At 34.2% G+C, this 9,750-nt stretch overlaps 1 non-coding gene across 1 annotated transcript; it reads left to right on the forward strand.

The window, feature by feature from the left end:
• Positions 1 to 7,828: 7,828 nt before the first annotated feature.
• Trnan-guu lies at positions 7,829 to 7,902 on the forward strand. Its single transcript has one exon. It is a non-coding gene; the product is annotated as a tRNA-Asn (tRNA).
• Positions 7,903 to 9,750: the final 1,848 nt, after the last annotated feature.

The following is a 9,750-nucleotide window of genomic DNA, read 5'->3' on the forward strand; positions in this document are numbered from 1 at the left end:
CATGCGTCGGCTTCAGGCCATCTAGATTCACCATAAAGAAGAAAAAGCTTAATAGAAAAGTAATGTACCTCACCTTTTTATTAATTGCAATTAATTAGCACCGCCAATTAAATAAAAATCGACTGACACATAAAGCTCTCTGTACAATATTCACTGCACGAGAAGGGAGGTGTGAAAGAAATTTCCCTCCATCTTTATTCTAAATAATAGGCATTGTATGGATTTGACACGTTCACCGACCAGTTTAAACGACCCCTGATCTCCGATTCAATGATCCCGCTGTATTGTGATTTGTTCGGAACACGGGCGGCGCGGGGGTTCCTGCTGACTGGTTATACATATACTAGATATGTATATATGTATTTTTTTATATTCGTATTATTGTATGGTTGTAAGAGCCCTCTGGAGAAGGGTGATGATTTTGTATGACGGATCTATGGCCTTTGTAGTTTGCTGTGGTTTTATGCGTTTTATATTTATTTTCCGTTGGCTAGGTTATGGTTTTTATCTTCCGTGTGTTTCAATTAAATTTGTAGAAAATATATGAAATAAATGAAAAATACTTTTTGTCCTACTAATATTATAAACGCGAAAGTTTGTAAGTATGGATGTATGTATGTATGTATATTTATTACTCTGAACCGATTGCAATGAAATTTGGTACTTTATTACTTTGGTAGCTATATACAACTGGACAACTGGAATGACACAAAGGCAACTTTTTGTCCCGATATTCCTACGGGATACGGGGATACGGGGACTAACGCGTGTGAAACCGTGGGGCGCAGCTGGTATTCCATAAATGATACAATTTCAAGGGATAGAAGATAACTTAAATTACATTATTTATAAATGATTGTTTTTTATTTAGGTTAAAGTGTATCACTTAAATGAATTCAAATAATATAATGGGTTTAAGATAGCGGACATAAAATATTTTTAAGTGTGGATTTTGACACGGTTCCTGGTGGTTTTAATTAATTGTTAATATAGATAGATTTGGTGCAACCACTTCAATTGTATTTGAAAGAGATAGTTTATAAATACAAAATAAAATATCGTCATTTGCTACGGGTTTTTTGAGATGTATTTTAATAAATAATAACAATAAAAACATTTATTGTCAACAGCACAAAAACACCACAACATTAAAAGATACATATAAAATAACACACAATACACATTAAGAGTAAAAATACACATACGACAAATAAGTAAGTTAAGTATAAGTTGATGCTGGGTATTTATCCGTTGAAAAAAGGGAACAACTCAGTATCTGGCGTGAATGATAAGAAATAACCATTGAATAACTGATTATCAGCGACAGTGACGTTTTCAAATTAATAAATTATTTATTCAAGTATTAGCATTCTGCCCGCGGCTTAGCTCGCGTAGTCACGGGTAAGATAGACTCGGGGGGTTACCGACAAAGTTCCCGTGCCCGTTAGATTTCCGGGATAAAACTATCCTATGTCCTTTCTCGGGTCTAAAACTATCTCTGTACCAAATTTCAACCTAATCGGTTTAGCCATTCTTGAGTTATAAATAGTGTAACTAACACGACTTTCTTTTATATATATAGATACTTCTTTAAGAATCGCTTTTACATCGCTATATACATAATTTAACATTCACCACGAAGAGAAGAGAATAGCGGATAAGAAACTGTGTAGTTGTTCTATGAAATCATATTATGTTTACAACATTTTTTATTTAAATTTTTTGCCAAAGAACTGTCCTGGTTGTTAAGAGACAATATTCCATGTATTCACATCTTCCATATTATATTCATTAACACATAATCATATCTTATCATATCAACACATGGTACATAATATATCAATTTACATAACAATTCCAATTCTATTTTACTTTCCTTTGTTTACTAATAAAATGATTAAATTTGATTTAAACTCGACCAGCGGTTCACGTCACGTCTAAAAATAAATACTTAAAAATATCGTGTATATAAACGTGTTGATAAAACAACTTTAACGCATATTCTAAGACATTAATACGTTCTTAAACTACATACAGACATGAAAATGTCATTTAATTTATATAAAATAAGTCTTTCATAGATGATTTACATATGAACCTTCTTGAACTTTATTTAGAAAAAAAACTCATCAAATTCCGTTGTGTAGCTTTAAAGATCATACATACATAGAGACAGACGGGGGAAGCGACTTTGCTTTATACTATGTAGTGAGACTCAAAATATAATGGCAAATTACGTTATTAAAAGCTCGTAAGTTGTAGGCACTCGCATAATGTCTTGGAAAGTCTAAGAGATGATAAAATGGCGGATACTTGACATACATCCATTCACTTGGATCAAAGCTAGAAGTGTAGGTACGTTAGGGTCGCTCCCTAGGTCCTAGGTAAATCTAGGCTCTAGGATATCGTGGGGTGCGTTTATGTACTATGATATTTGCGCATAGATTATGTGTTCTTGTTAAGTTCTTATTTAAATTAATTGCTGTAAATATGTCTATTTCTTATGTCTGATTAATCCATCAGTTGGTCGTTTACATTGGTAGGTACTGTACCATTTTTAGTGAAAAGGAAACATCGAATAGTCCAAAGTAAAGTAAATTAAAATGTACTTTTTTTAAAACACATGTATATATAGTAAACTAGCTATCCGGGAATTCAGTTATATCGCGCGACATGATAAGGAGTAGCCTATAGTCTCCCAAAATCTCAATTATTTGTCACAATTAGTTAAGTGATTTATGTTTAAGAAAGAATCTTACATGATTTTATGTTTGACAATAAAATTATAAATAACTTCCATACAATCTTTCATGCCCTATTTCAACCCTTTCTATTCTTTTTTTTCGCGATAAAAAGTATCCTATGTCCTTTTCTAAGTTTTTTTTAATCAAAACCGGTTCAGTGGTTTAGGCGTGAAAGCGTATCAGACAGAAAGAGTTACTTTCGCATTTATAATATTAGTAGGGATATGAGATGCAATCAATCTATGTTTGTGTGTTTTTGAGACGTAAATATGTAAAAAATACTAAGAATTAAACCGATTTCAGATTGTTTATAATGGTATAAGTTGTTTCAAGTCTTCATATACGAGGTATCAGCTTTCAGATAAAAGTAGTATCATCGAAATCGGTTCGACCAGTCGCAAGGTCTGAGAAAAAAATAGAGTCGAATTAAAAATCTCTTCCTTTTTGGAAGTCGGTTGAAAATTGAGAAATTCTGAAATAAACGTTGATTAAAATTCATCAAAAATATCCAACGTTGTAATATATTTATAAATCGAACCAGTAGTTCCTAAAAGTAGGGCGTTCAAACAAACTGAAAACTTTTTGTCATATGGTTGTCGAGTCGTGTACGAGTTGAGCCGGGGAAGTAGCACACCACCACAGAAAACCGGCGAGAAATAATAGCTTGCTGTTGTGTTTAGTACGGTGAGTGGGGGAGCCGGAGGCCCGTTTCCTTTCCCTCACCCTTCCCAGTCCATTCCTTCTTTCCCGTCGTCAATCCTTTATCCTTACCCCATGAAAGCAGGGAGCGCATTCGTAAAGATACGCTGCGCATGTTCACGGGCGGCGGTGATCGCTTACCATCAGGCGAACCACCAGCTCAGTTGCCCGCTATGACATAAAAAGAATTCTTCAGCTTTATTTTTAGTATTAATGAGTAAATGCACCATTTACTCATTAATACTGAAGCTGAAAATTTTGTTTTTTTTTTTACCAAGAATTCATTCTAATCTAGGTTTATTATTTTCTGAAAACTTACGAGAAAATTGCTTAGCTTCAATAGCAAAGGATTCATTGTCTTCTCGAGATTTCAGTATATTGATGATTTATTTAATTAGTTTTCCAGATTCTAATTGAAAATGTGGTTAAACTAGTTAATGAATTATATTTAATCTTGAATTTTCTATCAATTAATTTGTCTCACTTTTATGATATAGAATAACGATTTAATTCATTTAAATTTCATTTAATTTAAATTATTCGCACAATACACTTCATTCATAAAATGAGATAAAACCAGAATCTAGCTTTCCAGAATCTAGTCCACTAGCTTTTCGCCCCGGCTTCGCCCGTGGTACATTTTCGAAATAAAAAGTGCACTCATCCTATAGCACTCAGGAATAATGTAGCTTTCTTTTGGTGAAAGATATTTCAAAATCGGACCAGTACTTTCGGTGCCTTTAGGGTACAAACAACTAACAAAGCTTTTCTTTATTTGTATATTAGTAAAGATAATACGGTTTTTAAAGGTTTCAAGAAATATTAAGAAGTATCTATGTGTTTTTTCTATCATTTGAAGAATTATGCCATCAACATACTATGAAATAGGCTAATAATATTCTATGGTGTGGTCCCTAATATTAGAGATAAGAGAAAGTCGTGTTATTTACACTGTATATAACTCAAGAACGACAAGAAGCTGAAACGATTTGGATGACATTTGGTACAGAGATAGTTGGAGACCTGAAATAGTAAATTTTAGCTTTTATATGCACACGGGCGGAGACGCAGGCGGAAAGTTAGTAACTGATAAAGATGATTGATAAAGATTGTTTCGATGTATCTTCACTACATAGTATAAAAACAAAGTAGCTTTTTCTGTCCCTATGTTCCTATGTATGCTTAATTCTTAAATACTACGCAACGGTTTTTGATGAGGTTTTTTTAATAGTTAGAATAATTTAAGAGGAAGGTTCATATGTATAATAATATCTATAAAACTACTCCGAATTAACGCGTACGAAGCTGCTTCTTAGCTAGTTCGAAAATAAATCATTAAAATACTAATTAATACTCTTTAGACGATCTTATTTCCTCAACTGTCAACAAATATTCTATCAGAAAAATAAAACGTGTCAAAAGATGTTTCACACAAAACTGACCAAGAGTACAATAATTTAAAATAGTAAAAATGCACAAAACACCATAGAACAATGTTGCAAAAACTATTTGTCCACCGCCAAATTAGTATCCACAACCGGCATAGCTTTTGATTTGCTCTTATCTCGTTTCACCGCATTTAACCAACTACAAAAATGAAGGACGACGATGGTGAGTAAATTTTGTTATTCTTACGATGATACTATTTGTAATTTTCCTCTTTCCTCTCCATTGACTCAACCGATCTCTCTTTTTTGTTAGAAGATAGAAATTCCATCACATATTCTGAAAGGATATTTCTGGATTATAGCGTCCGTGATATCTACAAAAAATATGGGTATACTATATATAGTTAATCCTCTCCTTAGTTTAATTTTGTGCTGACAGAATAACAGCGTTACAGTCTCTGCTGTAATGTTTATACTCATGTGAGTCTGTGAACATTTTTCTTGATACAGACCTCCTATAATATTAGAGCAGTTATTTCAAATAACACTTTATAAATCAACTAAAGCGCCCTACGGTTTCAACCGTGTAAGTCCGTATCCCGTAGGATTAGCGGGATATCAAGGTGCCTATATGTTATTCCAGTTGTCCAGCTGTCTACGTACCAAATGTCATTGTAATCGGTCCAGTAGTTTTTGCGTGAAAGAGTAACAAATACACACATATCCTTACAAACTTACGCATTTATAATATTAGTAGGAAGTAGGATTAGTAGACTTATAATATTAGGATTTTGTTTTATATGATGTTATACCTATTTATATATTTCAGTTATAAGAATCCTATCTGTGTTGATTTGCTGATTTGGGACTAAATATTTTTCTATTTTATTTCATTCTATGCTTCCAGAGTCACCTTTGAGTTACATACAGATTTAGATAATTTATGTTGTATTTATTACAACAATAATTCTTGCAGAGGAAGAGGAAAACACCTTCGGCGTGACCCGGTACCCCTGCATGCCTTCTCTGGTCGCGCTCCAGCAAATGAGAAACCGGCTGCACCTGGCCTTCCTCGGTAGGAAGCTAATGAAGTGGACCATGCTGGCCACGGGCAGGGAGCTGCGGCGGCTCGCTGGGGAGCTAGATGCGTGAGTTCAATCTTGGGGTCTTCAGGAGAAGTATCATCATCATCAGCCATATATGTTCCCACTGCTGGGACACAGGCCTCCTATGAGTGTTCAGGCCATAATCCACCACGCTGGTCAAGTGCGGGTTGGCAGATATCACTTGTCGTCAAACTTTTGATTCTTTGACATGCCGGTTTCCTCATGATGTTTTCCTTCACCATTTTAAGCAGTGGTTATGTTATCAACGTGTGCAGATAAAGTGAAAAATCAATTTATTTCCTGCACGCTCCCCCGGTCTCGAACCCCGACTTATCGATTTTGAAGTCCGAGGTTCTCACCACCGAGCCACCACTGCTATATATATATATATATATATATATATATATATATATTCAAGAGAAGTAAATGGGCACCTTTTAAGGAAGCGTGCTCCATCTGAAGCCAAATCTTACCTCACCAGAATAAGCGCTTCCCTATTGACCATTTAAAATTTATTGTTTTTAAAAAGTGAAGTCTCGTGTCTCTATTGGGGTATGGGGCACACGATATTCATATGATAATATGTTTTATTGATTGGTTTTCTTTAAGCAAGTAGGTGATCAACCTGTGCGCTGCCAGACAGAGATATTTTTTTGTAAGTCTCTATCGTGGCTAGAATCCAGGGCTTCTCGGTTCTACGCTCACACCGTAACCACTGTACCAAGGAGGCGATCAATTATTTTTAACCGCCTTCAAATTGACAGAACTAGACCAAATTCGACTTTATTCTTTTGCGTTTGTTCCCTCAGACCTTCGATTGGTTGAAAGGATTTAGATGATTCCTTTTTTATTAGATAGCAGATGCAGGTGCCTTGCGTGAAGTACCTTTAAAATTTGTCTACTTTTGCCAATTTGAAGTTTCCGACAGATGTCGTTAAAAACAATCACTATTAATGAATCGTTTAATTTGTTTGCAGCCTGTACAAGGGTTTCGCTGAAGACCTCAGCAATGCGTTCATATTACTCGCCAGATGCCGTTATTTCTACCCGAATCTCAATCAAATGGTCATAGAGGATGTACCGAAAAAGGTAGGTGGGGTGGGGTAACTTCTATGGATCTAGGATAAAAGTGTGCTTATATTTGTCTGCGTGAAATGATTATGAAAATAACGTATGTGTGTATGAGCAATCTTTACTAATACAATAAAGCTGAAGTGTTTGTTTGTTTGTTTGAACGCACTTATGTCAGGAACTACTGGTCTGATTTGAAAAATTCTTTCAGTGTCAGATAGCCCATTTATTGAGGAAGGCTATAGGCTATATATGTACCACAGGCGAAACCGGGGCGGACCGCTAGTATTTGATAAAACGTAGGTGTTAAAAAAAAATTTACACGAAAAATTTACACAGCTGAAATTTAACACGATTTATCAAAAAATAGCTTTGGGCTAATATCTTTACATTTACGTTTTCAATTGATAAATTATTTTGTTTGTTATTGGATCAAGTCCTAATATAAAAAAATACAATTTTTTATTTTTGTAAACATCAGAGTTGATTTGTAATGTTTAGGACATTTTTTTTTCTTTTATGAACAATCATAATAATAAAAAATACGTGTATTGTTTGTTTATTATCCATGAAAAATCTTTTCTCTTCTATAAAGGAGTAATGCAATGAAAAATTAAATTTGTTTTTTTTTTTTTTCATTATCTTGTTACTGAAGACCTCATTAGAAGATAATTCATAAACACGTGCGTTAATTTACGTGAACGATATAATTTTAATTAGTTACACTTGTTTCAATGATTGTTTTGTTTCATCTTATCAAACAGTGATGTGATAAAATGCGTCGAAGTAATAAATCTATAATTTCACACAATTTTACAACGCCTCCGTGGCGCAATCGGCTAGCGCGTTCGGCTGTTAACCGAAAGGTTGGTGGTTCGAGCCCACCCGGGGGCGATTTCTTTTAATTTTTTTTAATAAATAATTTTTCCAGAAGTAGGAAATACATTCAATAATTATTCATTGTTCGCTCTTAATTAGGTATTTGTAATGGTTATTTTTATTATTACGCACGGTTCAAATGTAAATTTCCATAAATATATAAAGATAACACACGTATAGTTTTACTATTAACTGTTCAATATGAAAGGATTATTTAACATTCCATCCTTCAATGGTCAGAAATAAAACAAATGTATTTAAACGAAATTAATAATGCGTAGAGACTGAAAGCTTTTATTTAGATTACATAAATTTTAAAACTTATAGTTGCTACTTTTCTAGGCTGGAGTGATAGTCATACCATCAACGAGGGCTGTGTCAGGGGTCAAAGTTGTTCTTCACGATATAATGGAGGTAATCAATCGATATTATGAAGCATATAAGGATAAGTTTGTTTTGATATATTTTTCTTAAATAGTATGATAAAAAAAAAAATTCAAAAAGCTCACCGACATCCCTGAGAGGGAGTTGCCGCACTAAATTCTAAAATGGGACCAAAAGACAACAATTTTCTATCAAATACAGAAAGAATCACATCAAGCGGTTGTAAATCCACAGAGTAATCAATTAACAAAAAAATACATAGAGTCGAAGTGAAAACCTTCTTTTAAAATAATTATAAAATATAAGCAGTTGATATGCGATCCATTCTAATGTTATAATAGGACCGACCCAGCGCCATATTGTGCGTCATAGGTCTTGAGAGAGAGATGAGAGCTCTTCTATTCCTTTTATCGAATATAAAGCTGTGTAGGGTGTTTGAAAATATAAGACAAATTTTTAAAGAACAAAAAAATTTGATCACGAGGCGGAATCCGAACCCGCGTCTTTTTGCCAAACCATTTCAATGCTATAAAACTAAAGATTAAATAAAATTTGACAACTATATAAAAAGGGAGTCGAAATCGTATTTGATACTATTCAGGGTACACTTATCATTGTAATAAAATTCATATTCTGTAAAAACTAAATCGTCGAGTATTGTCCATAAATTGTTTAGATTTCTTGATAAGACAACTCTCAGTGCTGCCAATAAAAATATCCCAAGACATAAGTTTCCCATAGCAATTCCGTTTTCCCAGGCACTTTAGATTCGGTTGGATTCGATTGTATTTGTACAATGGAACACCAAAGTTTACAAATAAATTGTCATCCCGCCTATACTATCATTATGCTTGTTAACTTTTGCCCTAGTTGCCTGCAAGAGATAACTTCTCAATTCTGAGCGGTCTTGATAAGGCTGTCCAACAAATTATGATCTCTTTTTAAGCTTGTTGGAGAATAAATAAATCAATAAAATAAATATCTAGCAGACAACTAAATCTTTAAATTGACGCTTATGTGAGATATGTGTTCAAGCGTTATCAAGTTAACAGACTTGAGGTCCAGGTCATCAAATTCACCGTATAATTTTCCCACCAGACGGAAGCGAAACCCTACGTTCACTTGGGCATAGAGAAGGGTGGTCAAACGATACTGGAGACGAAGAAGGCCTGGCTGGAACTGCTAAAGCGGCTGATTATGATGATGTCTGTACGTTCGAACTTCGTCATGGTGGAGTTATCAAATAAGGCCGCTACCAAGTAGGTGACGTTTGGGATGTAGACTAGAGTTAGTATTACACTGCGTGATTTACTGTGCGGATTTTACTTCCTGTTTAGAGATAATACGCAATCGATGTAGTATTTTTTTTCTTTGACCTATGTGCTCTTATTTTAAGCCATTCTTGATTACGTGGTGTATGCTAAATTTTAAATATAGTTTTTTTTTGTTACCGACATGTATTGGACCTTTGAGGGCTTC

Source organism: Zerene cesonia, chromosome 24, assembly GCF_012273895.1.
Source record: "Zerene cesonia ecotype Mississippi chromosome 24, Zerene_cesonia_1.1, whole genome shotgun sequence".
NCBI classification, from domain to species: Eukaryota; Metazoa; Arthropoda; class Insecta; order Lepidoptera; family Pieridae; genus Zerene; species Zerene cesonia.